Source organism: Periplaneta americana, chromosome 2 (genome assembly GCF_040183065.1).
Source record: "Periplaneta americana isolate PAMFEO1 chromosome 2, P.americana_PAMFEO1_priV1, whole genome shotgun sequence".
In the NCBI taxonomy this organism is placed as follows: Eukaryota; Metazoa; Arthropoda; class Insecta; order Blattodea; family Blattidae; genus Periplaneta; species Periplaneta americana.
The window spans coordinates 74,901,892-74,929,468 of NC_091118.1; the positions used below are offsets into that span (position 1 = coordinate 74,901,892).

Here is a 27,577-nt window from a genome sequence, read left to right on the forward strand (position 1 = left end):
TTAGAGGAATTATGGCAGATGGAATGAGTGTCTCTCGAGAAAATCACTATAATAAATTTAATTTTTACTCACTGTAATTTGAACGCAGATCTCTGGAAAAATTAAAAAAAAAACATATACAGACTGGAGAGTGTAAGGGCGTTGCATACCTTCATGCTAGAAAAAGAAAGGATACTGTTTGAATCCGAAAAGGCCTACATATTTTTTTTTTATACAGAGTGATTCAGGAGAAAAGGGCCATACATTGAGGGATGATAGTATGGGTGATTCTAATGGAAAAACGTTATATAAATAAATCTTATTCTCAATGGTTTCTGAGAAACAGCTCTTCGAAAACAACTGCACGAGTCTCATTTTTTTCCTCTGCATAACTGCTCACATTGATGTAGACGCAACCAAAACAACTTTAGGTTGTACTACAGCCTTCGTCATGTTGGCCACTTGCACATGTGTGCATGTGCATGTGTTACCAGAATACTTGGAGGATGTACTTTCAAGATATAGCCACTGTACATTCCAGCCAACCAGTGAAGCAATACCTATCTTGGGCATTGGATCGGTCGTGGTGGTGTCATTTACTGGCCATCAAGATCACCCAAACTTACACTGAAGGTAGGCGCTCACTTACCAGAAAAATTTCGTTCGTTGCATTCGGATTTTTATTATACAGTGAAACTTCCCTTAACAGACACTTCCCAATAGCGGACATTTTAAAATTCCCTTGCGAAATAACATTGGCCCTTATGATAAAATTCTTCCAGATAGCGGACATTCTCAATAACGGACGTGGACACTGAAATGTATCTCCCAACAACAAGTAAAACTTCCAAATAACGGACAGTGTGAAAGAAAAAGAAAAAAGAAGGTTGTAAATTAAACGGAATTCTTTGCAACAATCATTATCGTGCATTTGAACGTTCTTGTACTTTATTGAAGGTATGCAGCACAGTTGTTAGTTGTGATACTGTATGTAAGCAGTCCGTACTTTCTTAGTTTGTCAAATTCAGTGTTCGGAAGTACACTCACATTAAAAAGTCACAAAACGTAAACATTTGTCTCTAAAAGAGAAAGTGGATATTGTAAAGCATAGTGAGAAAGAGAAATTAAGTGTTCGTGAGCTGGCCACGAAGTTTAATGTGGGAAAAACTCAGGTTAGTGAAATTTTGGAAAACAAGGATATTATTTTAAAATCATACACTGAAAATGCAAATGAGAACACAAAAAGACCTTTTCCTAAAACTGAGGGGCTTGCCATTGCCAATTTAACATATGAATGGTTCTGACGTGCTAGAGCAAATAAGGTGCCTTTATTTGGGATCGTGATTGGAGAAAAAGCCTTAGGAATTGCAAAAGAATTGGGTTATTCTAATTTTAAAGCTTCGGTCACGACACAATATTTCCTACAAAAGTGTATGTGGTGAATCTGCTTCGGTTCATCCAGAAATTGCATCTGACTGGGAAAGTAAACTTACTGATATTTGTATTTTGATGTACTGTATACATACTAACGATTTTCTAAATAGCAGACACTTCTCAATAACGGATATTTAATTTTTCCCCGGCAGTGTCCACTATTGGGAGTTTCACTGTAGTATCGCTCACTTGTCCGCATTTCCGAATTATTCATCAAATAGAGTTGTAATTTACTGCTAGAGCACATTATTTCATTGTAATGTTCTGAACTAAACCTGGAAATAAAATGAATAGCTCTGTAACTTAAATAAACTACAACAAACATACCAGGTTAATTTAGTATTTTCCCAATCTCATTCCATATGTTCTTTCTCATATTACATTGCTATAATTGTAATTCGATAAATTATAAAGCTCTCTATACTGATTGACTTAATGAATTTTTTAGTAGGTTATTTTATGACGCTTTATCAACATCTTAAGTTATTTAGCGTCTGAATGAGATGAAGGTGATAATGTCGTGAAATGAGTCCGGAGTCCAGCACCGAAAGTTACCAAGCATTTGCTCATATTGGGTTGAGGGGAAAATTCCAGAAATAACCTCAACCAGGTAACTTTCCCCGACCAGGAATCGAATGCTACCTGGTTTCGTGGCTAGACCCGCTAACCATTACTCCGCAGGTGTGGACACTTAATGAAATAATCTTCGCGTCATCCATTTAATTATACCTTCAATATTACCACAATTGGAGGACTTGCAATCGATATAATTTGCCATGACATTCTTTATTTCGATCTTGGACCATACGGAAATCCGTTTAAAATTCTTTGGCCAGAATTCTGATCAGAATTCAGTCATGTGGACAGAGGCGATACGGCCAAGTGGGAGATGCTCCATTTAAAATAATGCAAAGAATAAAAATTAGAATGCGCCGTATAGATCTGTTCCGGTAAGTGAGCCCTTACCTTGACAGATTACTGTGGAGTTGGCTAAAGAGCGACGTCTACAAGCGCAAATTGGAAACAATGAAGCAATGCTTGTCATCACATTAAGGAATGTCCGAACCAGCTCAAGTTAGCAACACGACATCTGGCTACACGAGCAAGAAAGTGCATCGAGGTTGATGGTGGTATTTTTGAACATGTTATCTAATGAGAAATGTAGAATTAAACACAACATACGGCAATTATCTCTTAATTTATTATTACTGGCATTGTTCCCATTCCTCGTGGTTTTGATTCATATTTCCAAAACCATTGAAAAGAAGATATTTGTTTACATAATGTTTTTTCCTTTAGAATCGCCCCTCAACATTTTATCCTTTCTTCCTGAATCATCCTGTATATCCAATGGTTTTGCTAAAACTAGAAGTTTTCAGTTCAGGCATTATAATCGTATATTTTGATGACAGCATTTGCTTACTCTTGCTACCTTACAACTATATACTTTTTATTTTTATTTTATGATGTACCGAAGTACATATGAAGTTTCTGTACATAGTGTTGGACATTGTGCCACTGTTACATATACTGTGACACAGTACATGAAGTTAGGCTAGCAAAGGGGAACAGAGAGTTAGAACTTAAACTGAGAGGGATTCAATCCGCCATCAGAACTTTAATCTGGTGTGGTGTAGTGGATAAAGCATCAGCACATAGAGCTGAAAACCCGGGTTTGAATCCCGGTGCCGGAGAGAATTTTTCTTCGTTCTACTCATTCTTCACCACCCTACAACTAGTTTTTGCCATGCATAAACCAGACTCAACCTCAATTCTTGGCAAAGGTTCTTATTAAGAAATACCTTAAAGATCAGCTGATTTCACATCGTTTTATTTTTATTTTCTTGTTTTAAAGACTAATCATCGAAAAGGTTAGTATATGTCATACATTTACCTTTTTGAATCTATGTATATATACATAACACTGCTCTTCCTAAGCTCCCTGTTACGTAATCAAAGCAGAGGGTTCTCCTGAGTAACCTACAGTGGTGTATGCTGAACCTGGAGTATGGGTGTTCTGTTAAAAATTTATAATTGGTCTATTGTCGCACTGGTTTAGTAGAAATTTCAAATTTATTAACTACTCATGCTACGCTACGTGAGTAAATAAACCATCTGCTGTTCTATCAGCACTAACATCTACAAAGCCCAAGAATCTTTCATAGACATAGCGGAGAACTGTAGATAGTTGAGATTTGTTCTCAATATCAGAAGTTTTATCAAGTATTATAGCTACAAATGAAACAGAGTTAATTTCATTTTTTATGTCTTCTTTTTCTACATCAGTTATAGCTTTTATGGTATAATTTTGAATCAATGGAGAAGTTCCTGGAAACACTGTGGAAGAATTTAGATGGTTTTCTAAAAGTAAATCACAATTTTTTAACACGCTCAAAAATTCTACAAAATTTCCTTTGTTCAAAGAACTATCTGATTTGTCATGTCCCCGTAGAGGGAACTCCTGGTTTTTTCTTTACTCCTTCATTGTTTTTATTGGTATCAGTTCTTCGTTGATCATCAAGTAAAGTATCAATTCTCTTGGATAATTTCAAGGAAAAAATTGTTCCAGGGCCAGGTATCGATCCAGGGACCATTCGCTTAGCGCATGAATACTCTACCGACTGAGCTACCCCAGGAACCATACACGACACCGTAACAATTCTTCCCTTTATATCTACAAAACTTAAATGGCCCCAGTTACTATATTACTGGTTGTTCTGTATGGTTGTGAAACTTGGACTCTCACTTTGAGAGATGAACAGAGATTAAGAGTGTTCGAGAATAAGGTGCTAGTAAAATATTTGGGGCTAAGTGGGATGAAGTTACAGGAGACTGGAGAAAGTTACACAATGCAGAACTGCACGCATTGCATTCTTCACCTAATATAATTAGGAATATTAAATCCAGACGTTTGAGATGGGCAGGACATGTAGCACATATGGATGAATCCAGAAATGCATATAGAATGTTAGTTGGAAGACCTGAGGGGAAAAAATCTTTGGAGAGGCCAAAGTGTAGGTGGGAGGATAATATTAAAATGGATTTGACCGAGATGGGATATTATGCTAGGGACTGAATTAATTTTGTTCAGGATAGAGACCGATGGCGGGCTTATGTGAGGGCGGCAGTGAACCTCCAGATTCCCTAAAAGCCTTTGTAAGTAAGTAAGTAAGTGAGTATAAGAGTCTACACCAGTGACACTCACTATAAATTAAAAGAGAACCAAAAGTAGATAATAGAAACTTGCCGAGAGCCACAATGCATTTTACAATAGTGAAGCTTAACAAAATGCGTGGATTTTTAATTATTATATAATTTTGTCTATTATTATTATTATTATTATTATTATTACTATTATTATTATTATTATTATTATTATTATTGTTATTAATATCATCAGCTTCATCATTATCTAATATTTATATATTACTGACATTTTGAAGTTAAAGGGTGGAGTCTGCTATCCTTATGCAAACTCATATCGATATGAGGAGGTTGATTTGTTATTTTATTTCATTTGTAATCTGTTTTGAATGAGTTTGGAAATCTAGAAAATAAAGTGTCACATACAACTAAAAGACACTCCTTAACAATCTCCGAATCTATAAATGCCTTAATTTCTGCTATGTGGCACGATGCTTTTCATTCATTCATTTATTATATTCCATAGATCTTACATGAGCAATGAAGCTTTAAGATGTGGAACAAGTCAAAATTTTACAATATTACAATTACAATTTTTACAATATTTTACAATTTTTACAGTTTTACAATTTAGTAATTTTCTACAATGATGAGGTGAGGTCTGAGAATTCGCCAAAAGATTACCCGGCATTTGCCTTTTGGTTGGGGAAAACCTCGGAAAAACCCAACCAGGTAATAAAATCAAAGGGATGAAATGAAGTGATGCTGAGGACTCGCCATAGACCATCTGGCTTCAGTCCCACAGCTGGGGAAAACCTCGGAAGAAATCAGTTTCTCTATCTTTGATTGAGAATCTTTTGAATACCTGTTACAAAAGTTTGAATGCACACTATGTCTATTAAGATAATAGTAATATACGTTACAAGAGCGGTATGTTGACGTTTTCATGTTCTCGGAAATTAAAAAAGCTCAACTACGTTTCGCTTTTTCAATCTTTTCCTCGAACATGAAAACAAACATACCGCTCGTGTATTGTACATTATTTTGTGCGAAGATCGTTTATTACATACGTGAAAGACGAATTTCTAATTAGTTGCAATGAAATCTCCATGTTGGTTTCTGTTTAATGGCAGCAACTTCGGAAAACCAACATATCTTTCTTCAACATTGTTGCTATAAAATGTTTTCTGCGTTTACTATACTCCAGCAGGCCGTGATATACGTCTGTCTTTTTTTTTCCCCCAGTCTATAAATGCGAACTTAAAACAAACGGTAAGATTATGTAATGATTTATTTTTCATTTTAATATTTTAGCAATATTATTTATATAACATATTGCAGTAATAACATCAGCATCTGGAATCTTGTTGATTTTTTTCACGGCTTCCTTAATGTTACTTGTATCAGGAATGCAATAATTTTCGTGGAGTAGTAGAATTTACTTAATTTTTGCAATTATTTAAAAACAATAATTAACATTGCAATTTAGGTGAAATTGCAGTGGTAAGTTTCCAATTTATAATTATTACTATGTTAAACGTCTCTAAAAATAATGTGTTAAAAACCTAAAGCAGTAAAATGAATATCGCGCTTAAGCGGTAAGAAGAGGGAAATTGTTATGTGTGTTAGGTTGGAAATACTGAATGTGGAATTTTAGACTTACCGCGGATTGGTTTTGTGCGGAAAACAAGCAAATACGCACGATCTCGCAGAAAAAAATTTATAACCCATTATTATATCAAGACATAATAAGACATGAGACATGACACTACTGTACCTTTTTAAAAATGAAAACAAATACGCGTCATTGTTGAACACCTTCACTGGCAGTAATGATGCAGGATAACTAAAGTTTTCTCCAGTTGCACATACAGAAATAAAAACAAACGTCTCAGGTAAAAAATAGTAATAGTAACCTAATATTAGTTCACTAGCCGCAATAAATGACTTTAAGAGCCATATGCGGTTCATGGGCTGCGTAATGAGTACCACTGGTCTACACTTTTTGTTATCTGGGATGTGGTGACACTCTGTTCACCATTCGCTTCCTTTGACTTGGACACCAAAAACCGACATGGAGCAGAGCGCAGGCGAGTGCAAGTCTTGGCGAGACATAGCAAAGCGAGGCGAGCTCACCCTCCACACTCTTGCACTCGCCTTGGCTTGGTTTGACTCTGCGAGAATGTGGAGCTAGCATCACAAGTGATACCAAAGAGCACCACTTATGAGGCAACTATGCCAGGATGTAATGGAGTAGGGTGACCAGTAGAGATGGGTAAAAAATAACACAACAGTTATTTTGGAACTGTTCCGGTCTCGGAACTGTTGCAAAAATGAACAGTAGGTCGGAACCTCCTGTTCCGAAATAACAGTGTTCCGACTCCGAGCTGCTCACTTGCCCAGCTGTTGCGGGCTCGCAGTACCGCGTTGCACAGGGTATGTTCCGACTCACTCGGAACTGTTGCAAAAATGAACAGTAGGTCGGGACCTCCTGTTCCGAAATAACAGTGTTCCGACTCCGAGCTGCTCACTTGCCCAGCTGTTGCGGGCTCGCAGTACCGCGTTGCACAAGGTATGTTCCGACTCCGAGATAACAGTCGGAACGTCGGAGCTTGTTCCGATGAACCGACAGCTGCAGTTACACTGTTCTCGTTGTTCTTTATGTTATACTTGGAACTTCGTTGGATGAAGTTGGTACTTGAAACTCTCACGTGGTTGGAGGGGGGCGCATGGAAATTGAAATCCTTGCGGTGGCGCGAACTTTAATATCAACATTTGTAAGACTGGCCAATCATCTGTAATGTTATAGTAAGAATTTAATAATCTGTAATATTCATTCCCGCTTTATGGTTTATTTCACCATTAGTTGACTAATTCTGTTTTATAAACATTCTACAAAGTCATAAAGTACGCATACTATTATTAATTCATTGATCAGCTGATTCTATACAAAGGTTAAAGTCGTAAATGGTAATGAGTGGTTAAGTTACAATGTCTGTATGTCGTTTGTTGAGGTTAAGTCTGACAAGCACAAGTTTTTGTGCTATCTTCTCTGTTATCAAAGAACGACAAAAATGTTGTAGCATTATTTGTTGGAAACTACCCATATAAGTACTGATTTGGAGAGCGAGGTTTAATGCGAAGTTTAAATTACACTTTGGTAAAGATGCGATTCCAACATTTTACTAACCCACTGCGGGGTTTCCAGGTTTCAGTACTGCCAATATATATCTTTTTTATTTATGAAATTGTAATATTTATTATTATTATTATTATTATTATTATTATTATTATTATTATTATTATTATTATTATAACTGCATTAAGACAAGTAAAAATAAAAATTAATGATTTGTTTTTTTTTATTATGTAATAGAGAGAAGAGAAATTACATACCATATGTTTTAAATGTTATGTTATTTTTTTTAGTTGGCTACCATGTCTTTATAACTTTATGTACGAAAACAAAGTGTTGTATTCTGTCCTTGTAGTCAACAGCTGTTTAATTACTAACATTAAGCTTTTGAGTTCTGTCCGCATGCACAGCAATTTTCCAAAATCGATTCGAATGTGCATTGCAGTGCCATCTATAGATAAGAATGTGTACTATGTCATGCCTATGAGTGCTCCAGTGTGAGCAGCATGGTAAAGAGGGAGGGTACTGTACCGTTCGTTTGAACGACTCCGACTCATCACCACTGGTGACTGTTATTTCGGAACTGTTATTTGGAACATAGTATTTTTTCGGAACCGGAACAGTCGGAACTGTTCCGGGAAAAGAACAACTTCGCCCATCACTAGTGACCAGTTCCTTTCCCCTTCTGAAATGAGTGTTTCATTTTTGTTGAAGCAATCACATTTTACATCTGTTCTTGAAGTATGTAATTGCGGCAAACCAGATTACATTCTCATTCATTTGGCATAGTGTTTATTCTAAAATAAAGAGTTTCAGAATATCAAGTAATATATGTTGAACCCTCCTCAGACATAAGCACGTATTTTGAAATGGCCAAAGATCCTTCTCAGGTATCCCAACTCAAAAACATAAAACAAAACAAAATAAGTAATTTTATCAAATTTTCAAATTTATTCTAAAATTATTACGATCCAAATACATTCAATGGAGTGTATCTCATTAACACACTCAGGATTCATGCAATATTTTCATGTTGTTTTAAAAATTACTGAGAAATAAGTGGATGTTATATAATTGAAAGTGCTATGTTTTGTTTGTTTTATGTGTGCATGTATGTGCGTGCATGTGCATTAGTAATAGATTTATTTAATGTTTTTAACCACAAAAGTTTTTTAACATGAATAAGGAGACATCTGAAATTGTGATTTTTGCTTTAGCCTGGTTTGTAACCTTTGTATACTGAAACTATGTCTGGAATCTTCAACGTAAATTCATCTTCCTTTATATATTGTATTTTTACACAACTAGTAAAAGTAATTTTGTGATCAATTATATTCCATAATTTGTGGTAATTCCTTCTAAAATACTTCACCATAATAGGAATTGTAAGTAGGCTATATGCATTATAAAGCACTATTACTACTTCGTATATATTTAACATAAATGAGGATTCATAAACCAAACAGTATATCTTTGGAAAACGAGCGGACAACCTGGTAACAAAACACAATTACATAAAATAAATCAATAGATTCTGCAAAATAAAGAAAAGGTTAGCAAACGAATGTGATAATTAGTAACTCATTTCTAAGGAATTCGATAATATTTTACAATACTTAATCATTGAACTAAATTATACACATTTACAATCGCTCCAGTAGCAACTTTCTCTCCAACTTTTTAGACAGTAAACAAAATTCTGGAGATGTCGCTATAGGTACTAACATTGAATTTATCCCCATACTTCGCTATGTTATCTATCTCTCATAATAATTAACGTCATCACATTAAACATTTTATGCAAGAATGAATGTCAATAATCTATGATCATAAATAACAAGCCTAGTCCTTCGAACACAGTGAATGTGAATGCTCCCAACTTCAACAGTACTATATCACTGTGGTATGAGGATGATGAAGGAAGTGCTTGTGATCTAGATTGGAATGATAGAAAGGAAGCATGAGTCAGAATCTGAGTTAGAGCTGAATGATGTTGGCGAGAATGATGAGCAAAATATGACTGATGATCTTCAGGTTCGCCAATAATATGACCATGTGTGTCTCATGTTCCAAGAAAGAATAGGGCTGTTATCCTGGTATTCTCTATACATCACTCGAAAACTTTTGATGATGTAATTGGTAAACTAGAAATTATTGCATATTATAATATGACTAAGGGTGGCGTCGATTCCCTAGACGAGAAATGTGCACAATAGGCTTATAGCTGTGGTCGTCGAACCAGACGCTGGCCTATGGCCATATTTTTTAGAATTCTTAACATGTACAATATTCATATAAGGTTCCTACAAAAACAATGAACCAGTTCCCAGAATGGTTTTCATTAAGAATCTTGCAAACGTACTCGCATGGATATTAGACAACAAGGCATATGTTACTGTTGATAGTGATTTGTCCGTCAGACGGAGACGTTAAGCCTGGTGAACCCGTGGGTGCTATTCGACAGAAGTAGGCTACATGCCGGCACCAAGTTTCTCCTTTTCTCTTCCTCATCATCACCCATTCCATACACTACACTTAAACATACACTCACCCTACTGCACGATATAACTCTCCAGAGATACACATCATGTACAGCGTGGCCTGCCAAAGTTCTATGCAACTACAAACTGAGTCATAGACGTACCATCTACCTGCTATATGCAGAACCTCAATCACGTAAAGTGAAGTGGGTAAGCATACATACAATTTCATCACTTATGAAACCCGAGCCTCTATTAGAAAAATCTTGAGAGTTGAAGAGTCTGTGCCACCATTTGAAGAGAAAGTTGACAAACAGAAGACTTGCTACACCTGTCCGCCAAAAAAAGCAACAAAAAACAACACACATTTGTCATTATTGCAGGAAATTTGTCTGTCTGGAATGAAGACATCTCGCAACTGCAATGGCACATAGTAAGGAAAAAGTGAAGAAAGTAAAAAAGGAGACCCTAGATTTTTATATGTAACTTGCAATGTTGCAGTGTATCCTAAAAATATATGCAATTTTACAATTTGTAGTTTTACAACAAAATTACGTTCTTGTTAAAGTAAAGACCAATTATGTACTATACGGGATCTAATCTGAAGTTTAACATGGAAAAATATGTAAAAGTGCAAGAAAAAAATTGTAGAATTGATCATTTTCAAAATCTGCTTCATTTTAACATTTATGACAGCCTTAAATATTATCAAAATAGTATCTTGATATTATTCATTAAAATAATTTCAATCTGATAATCTTGTTTTAGACATATTAAAATATATTTGAAATAATTTTCAGAAGTCTGTGCTGTTTTGTTATTTTAATATATAATTTTTTTTCAGCAGCCTCTGTGACCATGTTTGGGTGAAAGTGTGATTTAATTTAGACCTGGGTGGTTAATGGTTAAAATCTGCAACACGAGAGTAATATTTTTAGCACTTCAATCCCTGGAACAATAAGAAGCACTGCTTTGATATTTACATTTTATTCGTATGTATTGTAAATAAAAAGTAATATCAATCTGTAATTGGTTAAAATATACAGAGAGATATATTATAATTCGAGAGAGGTCACAGCACACATTAATGCAATCATTTATTGGCACTTACTTCACCTGCTCTGTTTTTGGCTTAGTCAGCCTTTCTGAAAAGCAGCAGCATATGACTGTCTAGTCATTCTTGCACAATAGTTCAGAGAATTTTTTTTTAGTGGAAACTTATTTACAGAGCAAAAGATGTCACAATACATTTGTAAATTTCATCACAGATACTCACAATCTCCCGTACCAACCAAGTCATATTATCGTATGTTCATGTACTCATTGGAAAGTGGCATAAGGGTTCTGTGTTAGACAAAGGAAAAAAAAAGTAAGAAGTGTACTGAGAGAAGTAAAGTTAGCTGATATTCAAGCAAGATTGCAGTTAAGCCTTTGAAAACCACTTTATTTCAAGAAGTTGGCATTTTGTACACTTCAATGCAGGGAACAACAATTTTACATTTCCGGACATACTGCATTCAAATGGTTAACAGATTTCACTGCAAGACACAGTGGGCCAGAATTCAAATCTAGTGGGAAAAAATTAAATAAGTATGGAATATAATTGTAAATGATTCTGTTTTACTAAATAATGATTTCCAAGAGCTTATGGAATACTAATAAGCCAGTATGGAATTGTTATCCGTAGTAATGAGCTATGACTGGGAGTTTGAATAACTATTTTCATGGAGCCTACTAGGTACTTAATTATATCATTTGTTCTTTTCGTGAACTTATAGTTTCCAATATTCTCTAATAGGAGGAGTCATTGTCTGCATCATCGTCCTCCTTATCTTCCTTCCTCTTTCTCTTCCTCCTCCTCCTTTTCCAGCTGCAGCTGCTCTTCGTCCGCTTCATCATCCTTCCCTCTTGTCACACGCACATCTTCACTTGTACTGTACGGAGTTCCTTCAATATTTGTTGCACTTTAGCGGGAAAGGAATTCTTCTTATTTTCTTAAAACGGATAAATACTTGATATGATAGAATCAGGAGTTACAAGAAGATTATTTAAGATATCCTACATTGTTTGAATTCGTGAAAAGTTTCTTGAATAATCTCCACAGTACTTCCTAATGCTCTAATGTCTGGCTTCTTGGGCAAACCTATAGGAAACACTGCACATTATATTTACGTTTGGTGGCGTTATATATTAAAAATTGTAATGCTTTCTCTGGTGTATATGGTCTTGGTAAAGTTGGAAATTTATTATAGGCTATCTTATACTTTGATGCTCTTTTTGGAGTAATTTGTGGTGATTTGTTGTAGAAAGTATGTTGCATCTCTTTTCTCTGAACCCTGCAAAGACAATTTAGTAGCTAGAACTAATTCACTTTAAGAACGCTGATCTTTCAGAGACCGTACCCTTCATGTTTAATTCTTGTTTTCATACCACTTTCTTCAAACAATTTTTGAGGTCTACCTACTCCTGAAACGGATGGAATTAAATCCTTGGACATTTGGCGAGTTTTTATTTATTGTAGAACTCTTTGGGAGGATATTTTTAAACCAACAATTGGAAAAGAGAACCTACACATAAGTAGTAATGACAATGGAGTTAGGTTAGTCAACTTTGCCACATCAAAAAATTTAATTGTCAAGAGTACAACATTTCTCCATAAGGATATACATAAATATACTTGGACTTCTCCAGATGGAATGACACACAACCAAATAGATCACATCTTGATAGATAAACGAAGACATACTAGTATAATAGACATTCGAACTTTCAGGGGAGCAGACTGTAATTCTGCCCATTATTTGGTAACTGGAGAATTAAGGGAAAGGCTATCAGTAGCTAAGCGAGTAGAGCAACAAGCTAATATTAGTAGATTCAATATTCTGAAATTAAAGGACGACGAAACTAAGCAACGTTATCAGGTTGAAATTTCAAATAGGTTTGCTGCTTTAGCAACTTCCGACGAAGCTAAGGAAGAGTTAGACGTTAATAACGTGTGGGACAATATCCGAGACAATATCAAAATTGCAGCTGAGCAGAGCATAGGCTATCATGAAACTAAGAAAAAGAAACCATGGTTTGATGAAGATTGTTCTATTGTAGTAGATAGAAGGAAACAGGAAAAATTGAAATTCTTACAGGATCCAATTGAGGAGAATAGAGATAATTATTTCAATGAAAGATGGGAAGCAAGTCGTACACTTAGGAAGAAAAAGAAAGATTACTTGAAGGAAAAACTGAATGAGGTAGAAACAAATAGTAAGAATAAGAACATTCGAGATGTATATAAGGGTATAAAGGAATTTAAAAATGGATATCAGGCAAGGGTAAACGTGATTAAGGATGAGAATGGTGACTTGCTTGCAGACGCTCATTCAATCTTGAACAGATGGAAAAACTATTTTGGGCAACTACTAAATATACATAGGCCAAATAGAAATGATCGGGACGAAGTTCAAATACAAACTGCTGAGCCATTTATACCGGAACCTACACTTTCTGAAGTCTAAATTGCAATAGAAAATCTGAAAAAGTACAAGTCTCCAGGTATTGATCAAATTCCAGCAGAATTAATACAAGAGGGTGGAAGGGCATTATCTAGCGAAATTTATAAACTTGTACTTGCAATTTGGGAAAAGGAAATTGTACCAGAACAATGGAAGGAGTCCATAATCGTACCTATTTTTAAGAAGGGGGACAAGACTAACTGTAGTAACTTTCGAGGAATATCACTTTTAGAATAACTCTTCTCGGGTTCTCAGCCAGGTGAGTTGGAGATTAGCTTCCAAGCTTTCGACGGCTAGCTCTGCCATCTTCTTCAGGGACGAAGTGATGTGGGACCACGTCTAGCCGGTATATATGCAAAAGTAGGGCTTCCCGCTGCGGGCCAATCAGGAGCTAGTTCCTAGTCCCGACCGCCAGGCGCATTCTGGTTGGTGGACACGTCAGCCAATCAGGAGCCACTTGCTGGTCCCGACTGTCTGCCGTGTGCTGGTGGTCTAAGCGTATTGATGGCAGGTTTCCATGCTGTACTCAGCTGTAGACCCCCGTCTCTGTTGAAATTATTGCCATCTAGCTGGATTTCGATGGCTTCCTTGATAACTAAGTCCCAGTAACCTGATGTCTTGTCCAAGATGGTGGTGGCGCTGAAATCTATCTTGTGGCCAGTTTCTAGGCTGTGTTGGGCTACTGCAGACTTATCAGGATAATATAGTCTTATGCTGCGTTGGTGTTCCTTGCAGCGTTCCATAATAGTTCGTCCCGTCTGCCCGATGTTGCATTTCCCACACTCACAAGGTATTCTGTAGACACCAGGTGTCCTGAGACCAAGGTCGTCCTTAACTGGTCTCAGCAAGTTCTGGATCTTTGTGGGCGGCTTATGGATGGTTTTAATCCCGTGTTTTCTTAGCATTCTGCTAATTTTGCCCGAGATGGGGCCGTAGAACGGGATATATGCCATGCCCTTTGTCTCCTCTTGTTCCTCGGCAGGTGGGTTGTCCGAAAAGGCCCTTCTGAGGGCCAAGCCGATTTCCCTGTTGCCGAAGTTGTTCTGTAGGAACGTCTTACGTAGGTGACAGATCTCAGAAGGGAGACTCTCTTTGTCCGAAATCCCTCTCGCCCTGTGTAGAAGAGTCGACAGGACCGTTCGTTTCTGTGCCGGATGGTGGTGGCTGTGTCCATTGAGATATAGATCGGTATGAGTCGGTTTCCTGTATACTTTGTGACCCAGTGTGCCATCTGACTTCCTGGAGATGATACTCAGCCGCGACCCCACGAGCTCCATAGAAAGGCGCACAACTGCCTTACTAAAGAAGGCCAATCTGCCAGCCGAAGTGACGAAGTCCTTGACTCCACACACACTGGGTCACAAAGTATACAGGAAACCGACTCATACCGATCTATATCTCAATGGACACAGCCACCACCATCCGGCACAGAAACGAACGGTCCTGTCGACTCTTCTACACACGGCGAGAGGGATTTCGGACAAAGAGAGTCTCCCTTCTGAGATCTGTCACCTACGTAAGACGTTCCTACAGAACAACTTCGGCAACAGGGAAATCGGCTTGGCCCTCAGAAGGGCCTTTTCGGACAACCCACCTGCCGAGGAACAAGAGGAGACAAAGGGCATGGCATATATCCCGTTCTACGGCCCCATCTCGGGCAAAATTAGCAGAATGCTAAGAAAACACGGGATTAAAACCATCCATAAGCCGCCCACAAAGATCCAGAACTTGCTGAGACCAGTTAAGGACGACCTTGGTCTCAGGACACCTGGTGTCTACAGAATACCTTGTGGTTGTGGGAAATGCTACATCGGGCAGACGGGACAAACTATTATGGAACGCTGCAAGGAACACCAACGCAGCATAAGACTATATTATCCTGATAAGTCTGCAGTAGCCCAACACAGCCTAGAAACTGGCCACAAGATAGATTTCAGCGCCACCACCATCTTGGACAAGACATCAGGTTACTGGGACTTAGTTATCAAGGAAGCCATCGAAATCCAGCTAGATGGCAATAATTTCAACAGAGACGGGGGTCTACAGCTGAGTACAGCATGGAAACCTGCCATCAATACGCTTAGACCACCAGCACACGGCAGACAGTCGGGACCAGCAAGTGGCTCCTGATTGGCTGACGTGTCCACCAACCAGAATGCGCCTGGCGGTCGGGACTAGGAACTAGCTAGCTAGACGTGGTCCCACATCACTTCGTCCCTGAAGAAGATGGCAGAGCTAGCCGTCGAAAGCTTGGAAGCTAATCTCCAACTCACCTGGCTGAGAACCCGAGAAGAGTTATTCTACATCAAACGCCGGGAAAGCCTCAAGTCATACAATATCACTTTTGTTGACATCGTATAAAATTTTGTCGAATATCCTTTTGAGAAGATTAACTCCATATGTAGATGAAATTATTGGGGATCATCAGTGTGGTTTTAGGCGTAATAGATTGACCTTTGATCAGATTTTTTGTATTCGACAGATATTGGAGAAAAAATGGGAGTATAAGGGTACAGTACATCAGTTATTCATAGATTTCAAAAAGGCGTATGACTCGGTTAAGAGAGAAGTTTTATATGATATTCTTATTGAATTTGGTATTCCCAAGAAACTAGTTCGATTAATTAAAATGTGTCTTAGTGAAACTTACAGCAGAGTCCGTATAGGCCAGTTTCTATCTGATGCTTTTCCAATTCACTGCGGGCTAAAGCAGGGAGATGCATTTCACCTCTACTTTTTAACTTTGCTCTATAATATGCCATTAGGAAAGTTCAGGATAACACAGAGGGTTTGGATTTGAACAGGTTACATCAGCTTCTTGTCTATGCGGATGACGTGAATATGTTAGGAGATAATCCACAAACGATTAGGGAAAACGCGGAAATTCTACTTGAAGCTAGTAAAGAGATAGGGTTGAAAGTAAATCCCGAAAAGACTAAATATATGATTATGTCTTGTGACCAGAATATTGTACGAAATGGAAATATAAAAATTGGAGATTTATCCTTCGAAGAGGTGGAAAAATTCAAATATCTTGGAGCAACAGTAACAAATATAAATGACACTCAGGAGGAAATTAAACGCAGAATAAATATGGGAAATGCGTGTTATTATTCGGTTGAGAAGCTTTTGTCATCTAGTCTGCTGTCAAAAAATCTGAAAGTTAGAATTTATAAAACAGTTATATTACCGGTTGTTCTATATGGTTGTGAAGCTTGGACTCTTACTTTGAGAGAGGAACAGAGATTAAGGGTGTTTGAGAATAAGGTTCTTAGGAAAATATTTGGGGCTAAGAGGGATGAAGTTACAGGAGAATGGAGAAAGTTACACAACACAGAGCTGCATGCATTGTATTCTTCACCTGACATAATTAGGAACATTAAATCCAGATGCTTGAGATGGGCAGGGCATGTAGCACGTATGGGCGAATCCAGAAATGCTTATAGAGTGTTAGTTGGGAGGCCGGCGGGAAAAAGACCTTTGGGGAGGCCAAGACATAGATGGGAAGATAATATTAAAATGGATTTGAGGGAGGTGGGATATGATGGCAGAGACTGGATTAATCTTGCTCAGGATAGGGACCAATGGCGGGCTTATGTGAGGGCGGCAATGAACCTCCGGGTTCCTTAAAAGCCAATAAGTAAGTAAGTAAGAACTCTTTGGGGAAATTTGATGTCCTTTTTTTAAATTGGGGACACATAAATTAAAGTGAAATTTTAATGGCAAGCAGAGTTATTATCTCATGCCTCCATGTTAAATTTTGTACCAGTGCACTTTATTTGAACCAGGTACCCAGCTTTGAAGCCGTTAGTCCTGTGAATTTATAGTGTATTTAATTCTCCTTTTAAAAGTTTCAGGTTTTACTTAAATATTGACAACAATTTATTAATGGAGAGAAGAAAGAGTCTGGAGTAATCGGCCAGGCATGTGGGAAAAGTAGAGGAAAGGGAGGAGGATGTCTGTGGTCCATTGATTTCACTAACCATTCCAAATCTTTACGCAAAAACCTGTCCTTTTTCCCGGAGCACTGTTTCAAGCGTTTTTCTAAATTACTTCTAAATGTGCACACAACTTTTTCGACATGCCATATAATATCCTTGGAACAATGTTGAATTTCTAATTTTGTCACTACGAAATCAGTGAGAGTTTGAGCTGACCCCTTTTTAATAGTCAACACCTCGTTTAAGTCTATCCGAGTCACAGTGGACTGGATATGGGGATCTACCTCTGAAATAAAAACGGAAATATAAGAAAAAGGCAACCAAACGCAAGCAAATCTTAACTTTTGTAATAAACTGTAAGGATTGCTTTATAATCTGATGTAGATTTTAAGGTGACACCTGGTGCAACATTTTTTATATCCCTAATTTAAAATGAAGTAAAGACATAATTCCGCAATATTTTAAAGCTATGTTTAACGCATCCCTGGCAATACATCATGTATACAATTAAAGTATGAATAATGGAAATAGGAAGTACGAACCTTCTGCTAAAACTTCCATCACAGAAAGACACTTTTCTCCACATGAACAACACACAGATCATCCTCACATCACTACCACCATAAACCGTCTGGCTCTCAGTGCTCGGGTTCTTACCACTTAGTGACTTTTAGCAGCCAGCCCTATTGGCATTTCGCTCAGTATAAATTGATGGCATACAGATTTATGAAGATCAGTTTTAGTACTTCGAGACTACATAGCGAGAAAACGTTATTTAAAACATTCAAAAATTCAATATTTTCCTGCTAGATTTGAATTCTGGCCCACTGAGCAAGGATTAGATTCTACATACACTTGCGCAATTCAAAAAGTTCTCAATGGATAAGTGATCCAAATTTGTTTTTCGTGAATCATGAGTGATGAAACATGTTGCACTTACTAAGTCATGGCAACTATTTTTTTCTGTGAAATACAGACTGCAATTCACATTTTTCGATACCCAGTAATGACATTGAGATGTATGGTACTTACTGATGTCGCTAGATGGTGTAGATGTTTAAGACAGAAGAGGAAGGGATGTGGTCACTTGGTTTTCAACCATAGTCAAGTATGGATGTCAATCAGCTAGAACAACGTGCATATGTAAAAACAGCAATGCTTTGCGGTCAAAACACAAGTGAATGTTACACACAACTTGTAGAAGCTGTTGGAGATTGTGCTCTCACATACAGAACTGTTGCAAGGTGAGTACAGCTTTCTAACATGGGCGAGTAGCATGTACCGAGTCTCGTACAGGATGCCCTACAACTGTCCATACCAATGTTGCTCATGTCGTGACTGCACAATGCTTAGAGAATGACAGATGATGGGCTCTACGGCGCTGGAGATGGGAAGTACTAGACCATCCCCCTACTCGCCTGATCTGTAACCATATGATTTCGATTTGATACCGAAATTGAAAGCTCATTGTGTGGGCGAAGCTTACCTACATGAGAAGACAGTGCAACGCAAGATTACCAGATTGGACAATGAGGTAGCTGATGGTATTCGTCACTTTCCTCATCATTGGCAGTGAAGGTTGATTGCCTTGGTGATTACTTCGAAGGTTCGTAATGTGTTAATGTGCGTGCAGACTACTGTGCTCAACATTATTACAGTAGATGAATTTTTTTTTATTTTTACTCTTCTCCCTTGCCTACAATACTTCCTGAGTAACCCATTTAACAGACATTATTGGAAAAACAAATCATGTATATTATGAAATGTTTGTATAACAATACATTTGCCTGCAAAAAAATAGTTGCCATGACTTAGAAAGTCACCCTCGTATAAGGTTATGTTAATCCATAGCATAATCATAAATGAGACAAAAATTCACAAAATTATATTCAGAGTCATATATATGATGTATAGCAATGGCAAAGGAAGCTTTTAATGGAAAACAGAGCATGGCATTGTATAGGGTAGAAACATTGACATTATGACGAAGTGAAGAGAAGCGATTAGTAGCATTTGAACTGTGGATATGGAGAAGAATGGAATGTGTGAAATAGTCAGACAGGATAAGAAATGAAGCTGAGTTGGAAACAGTGGCTGAAGAAAAAACAATGATGCTGAAACTGATGAGGAAGATAAAAAAGAATTGGTTGGGTCACTGGCTGAGAAGAAATTGTCTACTGAAGGATGCACTGGAAGGAATGGTGAACTGGAGAAGAGTTCAGGGCAGAAGAAGATATCAGATGATAGACGACATTAAGATATATGGATCATATGTGGAGACTAAGAGGCAAAAATGAGTCATTCCACGTCAAATCACACAGCAATAAAACACGACCTTCTCGGAAATGGTCGAATTTTTTTTTTCATGAATTCCAGACATCAAATAAGGAGACCCGTATTGTTTTTTATTTTCACAATTATTAATTATTTGTGTAGTTATGGCTATTTCAAGTTACGCAAATTATGCGCGCATTCTTACATAAACTCACTTGGAACTCTGTGTCTACATATAATTGGGATTTTCGGTTTGGCGCATTTGAAAGAATAAATACAACACTTTTTATTACTTTAGGCCTATCACAAATAAATTTAAAATTTGGCCCATTTTTTTAATCATTTCTTTTTCAAAGCAAAATTACTATATTAAATAGCCAAGTTAAAAATCTGAAAAAATATAAACTTGTTCGCTGATGTATTATCTGGAAACTACTGCATTTATAAATATGGGATCGGCACCCATACATTTGTAACAATTTATTTTCTGGAGGCATGCACGCGCTCGCTATGCCCAGCTAATGAACTGCTTAAAGCCGTAGGCTAGAAGGCTGCCCATGGCTAGATTTACGAAATTCCCCATTGCATGTGATGTCACCATACTAATCATCAAATGATTAATACCTTAAGGAGCAGTAAATATCTTATCTAAAATTATTTTATTATTGTCAGCTCAGCTAAGAGGGGAAGCCCTTCACAGTGCTGTATGTTTATACTGTAGCCAAGTGTTTGATGATAGCAAGGCTGGGTAAGGCAATAAACTTTATGGCAGTAAACAGATGGCAGGAGACAAAATATAGAAGAGAAAAATAATCAGTTTGGGTTTGAATTTCACGGAGTGACGCGACTTCTATACAACATGAGTGTGATGGTAATGATCGCGTAATATATAACAAGTGTTTAAATCCATTTACCTTCCTAATCATGCTTTTAAAAAGAAAAATACACTAAGACGCGTAAGTCGCGACTTATTGATAAAGCTCAATTTAAAGGAGTCTTTGAATGTGCAAATATGTGATTCGTTCCGTAAAAATCAACCAATTTCCGGATAGGTCAGGTGAAATTATATGTGATGCCTGTAGTTCTTGTGATTTTAATAAACATGAATCAAATGAAAGTGCGGACAGAGAAAGTGATTATCCCAGTTCTTCTTCTAGCAGTTCTATGGATACAGTGCTAGAAATCACTAATATTGAGGAATTAAACAAGAGTTTGATGTCAATAGAATCCCCTATCAAGAAAAGAAATCTACAACAAAAACGATACCCCCGTGAAAAGTTTCAAAACGTAAAAGGCTCCCTAGCATGTAAAGTTTTTCATGTAGAAGATGCATCGTCATCCCTTCAAATTTTATTTTTGACGGAATGCAAAGAAATGTACAACCTGAAAATTACATAGTTATTGCAGACTTTTCTGAAAATTATTCATTTATAATACAAGATTCAATACATATGCCAAGCCACAATAAAATACAATTTTAATTTTACTTCCTACTTTATTTTATTTTATGCTCGACCATGCCGAAATATACTAATTATACACCTGGTAGCAGTCCTTTAATGCATGTCATTAAAGTACACTACTCATTAAAGTACAGGTCTTCAGCCAATGATAACTCAGCTTACATGTGTTCAGCCAATGACAAGTCAGCTTTGTACCGTTATAAAACCGCAAGTATCGATTATTCTCGGATATGCAATCGAAACAGAATTAGCGAAAAGTCACAGAGGCTGAAATCCAATACTGTTGCAGAAGGTTATGTTCTGTTACTGTAATAATTAGCGTTAATTGTAAATAATATTCAAATAAATTCAATTTGTCATCTCGTTTTTCAATGTCGAATTCAATAATCAAGGTTATAATATTATAATATTATCAAGTTTAACGGGATTATACATCAAGGTCAATGACATTATTGTTCCTCGGAAAAAATCAATACTTTCGCGTCTGCGCACATCTCACAATTCACGACCTAGAACAAGGTCACTTCCGATCTTGTCAGATACAAATAAAATGTATACATCTGAATACCGGTAATTTCAAGTTAGAAATATGGTCGAGCATAAAAAGTCGTATGAAACTCGCCTATAATGGTAATTAAGAAGCTCGTATGAAAATTATGAAACTTGCTTGCGCTCATTTCATAAACATCCATACTCGCTTTCTTAATTACTATCATATAGGCTCTTTGCATAATGTACTATTATATTCTCTTATAAGCCTATTAATATTATATCTGAACTGCGACCGAACACGAGCACTGCTCATTCGGTCTCAAATTTTGTTAATACTACTGTATCTCCTTTTTTATATTGATTGTATTATTTTATTTCTATTTCTCTTGTTTGTAATTATACTCTTTATTCTGTATGTTTAAATAAATAAATAACTCCTTTCGTAGTATATTTCAAAGGAGATACAGAAATTCGTTACAAAAGTATTGTTATCTCAGAAACCATGAAACATGACACCGATCCCTTTCACTTTTTTCAATCCGAAGCAATCAATTTCTTAAAGCAAGAATTCAACGATATGAAAAAAATCATCTACTGTTCCAATGGATCAAAAAAAAAAAAAAAAAAAAAAAAAAAAAAAAAAAAAAAAAAAAAAATTTAAAAATAATTGCTTACATGAAGACGATTATGGAATTAGTGCTGAATGACACTACTTTGCAACGTCGCATGGTAAAGGTCCATGTGATGGCATTGGAGATACTGTTAAAAGACTTGCCACGAGAGTTAGCCTATACAAGATCCTATAACAACACCAAAAAAAAATTGTTTGATTGGTCACAAAAAACATTTCTAACGTGTCATTTATATTTTGTCCATTTTGAGGTGTTCCGAATCCATTTCTTGGTTTGAGTTGCACAATGGACAGTTAGGAGACTGATATATTCCAATTCTATGCAGGTGTTTGACCAAACAATCATGGCCTGTTGCCAATCTAAATGCAGCTACAGACGATTTTCGTGGTAAATCGGGAATTAACTGTGGATTTTGATGCAGAGAGTGGCTGGCCATGATAATATCTTTGAAAAATATTGGAGTGCAAGAGGTCAAATGACTTTAATGTCAAACGCCTGGCATTAGAAAACAACAATAACATATTTTGTCCATTGAATAAGCACAAAAACCACACTGAAAATTTGCAGGCCAGATACCATAATCTAAAACCAATAAGTGGTACATTAAAATTACATTCTTTCATTCCGTTCTCAAAAACTGAAGATTTAGTAAAACAATTTTCTCTCAAGAAAGAAGGTAGGCGAATGACAATTTAAAGTGTGAATGAAAAGAAACATTTAAAAAGCATAATGTACAATTATTTGAAGATATCATAATAAGTAAATTAGCAGTGTTTCCCTGAGTGACTTGATCCGTACTGGGTGTAATGTTGCAACGTTCAGTCAATCATTCAGCGCCGATAAACCTCTCAGCGTGCTTTAACGCTTCCCGTCCACTGCTGCTGTGCCGACCGTTACATATTGTGTCGTAAGTAATTAAATTTCCATTAAACTATTGGAGATCCCATTCTGATTTTTTCTGGAATTATTAAGAATACTTTAGTGCACCTAGTAGGCATTTTTTTAGATTTTTAATAGGGCTATTTCACATTGATATATATATGTTTTAAAAATTGAATTATAAAAAAAATATTTGTAATAATTATATTAAAATTAATTAGTAAATATTTAATAAAAGACAGTACTTTAAGCTTTTAAATGCATTTTTCAAAAAATTTTTAACATCAATATCGTCAGAAATATGACGCTTTAAATGTTGCATTGTGCAACATTTTTAACGAATTTTAACATGTAATATTTTAAAAACATGTGGACTTAGGAGGAAATAAAAATACACTTGTTGGTTTATTAGACCCATAGAGTTGGTAAAAAAAATATAAACGAAATCAGAAATATGAAGGTCAAAATTTGTATAATTTTGTGCGATTTGACGTGGAATGACTCAAATAGGAAAGATTGGAGAATGCTGGGTTTGGAATGAAATACCTGCCCTTGGGCAGAAAACTATAAATGAATGAATGCATGTTGTAAAAGTAGGAGGAGTGTAGTGTGCTGAGTGCTTGCAGAATTCTTGGATCATGTTTCAAATAACTAATATAACAGGACAAAAACTTATTTATTTCCAGCATGCAACAGCACATACAGCTAAAAAGGCAATTCAATATTTGCTGGGTATATTTGAAGATGAACAAATAATCAACCAAATTTATGGTTGCACTCCCCTATCTTTCCATTTGTATGATTTTTTCCTGTGCAGTATACTCAAGAGTAAAGTTTATAAAAATAATCCATGAAACCTACAACTGAAATTCAAAATGTGCAGTCATCAGTACACAAAAACTTCAGACTCTTGTTTCAAAACTTCTTGACTGGATGTGGAGCTTATATTCAATCAGAAGATCTTTTCAACATTTTGCGTGATTTCAATAAATCCCAAAATTCTGTTTTTTCTTCTTCATTATTACTAATATTAATAATTTGGACTATAAAATCGATTGTGCATAGCATGTAGAGTGCGAGATTCCGAATATTTTAGTCATCCCAAAGAGAAAGGCCCAAGTTCCAGGAACAAAATTTTTAGGAAAATAGCAAAAAACTGATTTGTTGATTTTATTACTCAATTTCTGAAATTATCCTAAACCATTATTATGATTCGTAAAAGTAGTAGCCTAAAGCTTTCTCAAGACTGAGTTATTTTTTAAATCCGTTTGTACTACTTGCAGTGGCGGCTTGTGGTATAGAATTAAGGGGGGCTGCATACAAAAATAAACCAAGCAACTTATTTTATTTAAAGATTAGTTCCATGCGCCTTGTCTTGTAGGTTGCAAATTTTGAATCATCTTCTTATTAAAATCCGGTATGTCGTTTAACATAATCTTTGCAATGGAAAACATAGCTAATGCAGTCACTTCTCTCATCGTATTTCTAAGATAGGATCTTAGTCTCTTCAAAGACGAAAAACAAAGTTCTGGTTCGGAAGCTGTCATTGGTATGGTGATAGCTATGCGCAGTAGTTCCACAACTTCTGAAAATGAGTCCTGCAAGTTCTCAGATAGAAGAAACTGCAAGAGCTTGACTGCGTTACTGATATTTCTGAATTCTTGTCTCTGATACAACACAGTGAGTTCCGTTTTTAGTTTGTCTTAATCGAACATTGGAAAAAGCTTCACACATACATTTAGGTCATTTTCAGGAAATGAGCTTTTGTAGCATTCAAATTTTTCTTGATCTATGAACTGGAATCGGGTGTTAGCTTGTGTGATAATAAGGTCACACACTTCCTTGGCTGCAGCAACCCTTGTCTGAATCCCTTCTACTTTACGACGCTTTTTAGGATTTTCATTTTCACAGATCTCGCTGCTCAACTGTGCACTGTTCCATGCTTGCCTCATTTATTGTGATGTTGTTAGATGTTTCAGATTCCATTATGGTTTGAAAACATTCTGGCAATGGCTTCTTCTTCTCATGAACAAAAATTACTGTTCTTATTTTAAAACTCCATCTTGTTGCCCCAGTTGATGGAATTGTCTTTGAAACACATTAATCTAATACAGACTGTGAGGAGATCGATAGAAGAAAGCAGGGACACTGGATAAATTAGCAAAAAATATGCGAGCTTTTGTATTTTGTTTAGCGGCTCTTTCCATTATGAGATTCAACTGATGGGCACTTAATTTCACATTTCTCCTGAATTGTTAAGATACTGAACTGAATAGACTGTAAATATTGTACAGAATTAAACAGTGTTGTACTTGTTATACTCACAACATTAAAGAAACTGTATTTAAAACTGTGCGCTACTGACAAACTGCTGCAAATTTTGCAGCGCCTGGAAACTCTGGATTCATGGCAAGGGGCAGCAGGGTGAGGGGTAAAACTAACGCACAAAGCAACCGAGAAGAGACTAGCAGCTCCAGGGGAAGAAGTGCCTTCATCCTATAGTCCTTGTCTCTGGTTTCACTCTGGCAGCACCAGGGGAGGAAGTGACTTCACTAAAGATTGCGTGCATGTCAATGAGAGCGAAATTTTATGAAAAATTCGAGCCGCTAAATAGAGATTGTATAATAAATGTATTTCACAACATAAAACGAGACAAGAGCCACAAATGTCTGGGGGTGCTGCAGCTCCGCAGCCCCCCTTCGAAAGCCGCCCCTGACTACTTGAAAGAGTTTAAATAAATTCTATCTTCAACTTTGGAAAGGAATTTTTACTGAATATTAAATTAACCAGTTAAAATGCATGAAACTGCGCAATACTTGAAAAACAAAAAGAACAGAAGCGGGATGGTTTACATACAGCCCTCTTCATAGTAATAATGCTCAATCTGGAACGTAAAATTACAAAATGGAAAGAAAGGTCACAAGTCCCTGGACATAGAACATATCTCTTTGGAACAAACACACTGGCAATCTCACATCACTATTAATGCTAGTAGGACATAGGACCTTTCAATATGGAAAATGTGTTGTCAAGTACGATCATTTTTCCAGTGATTTCGCATTTTTGTGAATTTAGGCCCTTTCTCTTTGGAACAATTCATTTGTGATGAAACATATAAATGCACTTTTTAACATGTTTTGCTGAATATTTATTCTGTAAATAGACCTATGTTTCCACTAAAATATTCATTGCCTAAAACAGCAGCGAATTCTTGTGTTAAAATGATTAGATGATCATGTGCTGCTGATTCCCCAAGAAGTTAACAGACATGATATGAGAGGAGATGACGTTGTTGTTTGTTAACTGTCCGAAGACAGGTCTGAACCTCACAAGTGATACCAAGAAGGCACTACTTACGAGGCGACTAAGCCAGGAGATAATGGGGTAGGGTGGTCAGTTCCTTTCCCCTTCCATTGCATACATCGCCAACTAGCTACATATTACACTAGTCAGATTACAGATCCACACAAACAATTGTTCTTCCTCGGACACATATCATCAACTGAGATGAACTGCCTGATAATAAATGTACATATCAGATGACATTAACTGCTAATAATTCATTACATCGATACACGCCGCAGCCCTCTCAAATTACAAAATATAGATCTCGCAGTATTAACAGTTGTCCACTACGGCTCAATTGGCGACATTTTTATTTAAAGGTCTTGTGGGCCCAGTTTCTATTCCCAGCAAGTAAGTAGAAACCTATTTTCTCTGCATATGAACTGGTGTGTGTCTTTTTGCTTACACTTGTCCTGCGTTACCCTGAATGGTACTGCCATCATCATCATCATCATCATCATCATCATCATCATCATATAATAATAACAATAATAATAATAATAATAATAATAATAATAATATATTAATAATAATAAAACAATAACAACAATAAAACTATAAAACTTTCTTAAGTTAAAATAAGAAAAGGTAACTACTAGTTCGAAGAACACTGATGATGACACCACAATGCTGTTGAAACGGGCTCATCTGTCATTAAGGTATATTACTTCTTTTTTTTTAATTTTTAACACTTTGACGTTTTAACTTAACAAAGTTTTATAGTTTTAATATAAGTGTTAAAGTGAACAACAAAAATAGTAACAATAATAGAAAATAAAGCATGCAGAGCCAAAATATAATATAACGCAATATTAACATTACAGACCAAAAAATGTCCTCGAAAAGAATTAATACTGCGAATACACTCATGT

General features: G+C 36.4%; 1 long non-coding RNA gene across 1 annotated transcript in view; it reads left to right on the forward strand.

Annotated features, from left to right (window-relative positions):
- The first annotated feature begins 8,452 nt into the window (after positions 1-8,452).
- Positions 8,453-27,577, forward strand: part of LOC138694340 (uncharacterized) — a 47,834-nt gene continuing 28,709 nt past the window's right edge. Inside the window, exon 1 of the long non-coding RNA XR_011330906.1 lies at positions 8,453-8,583. This is a non-coding gene — a long non-coding RNA (uncharacterized lncRNA). The remainder of the gene's footprint in view (positions 8,584-27,577) is intronic.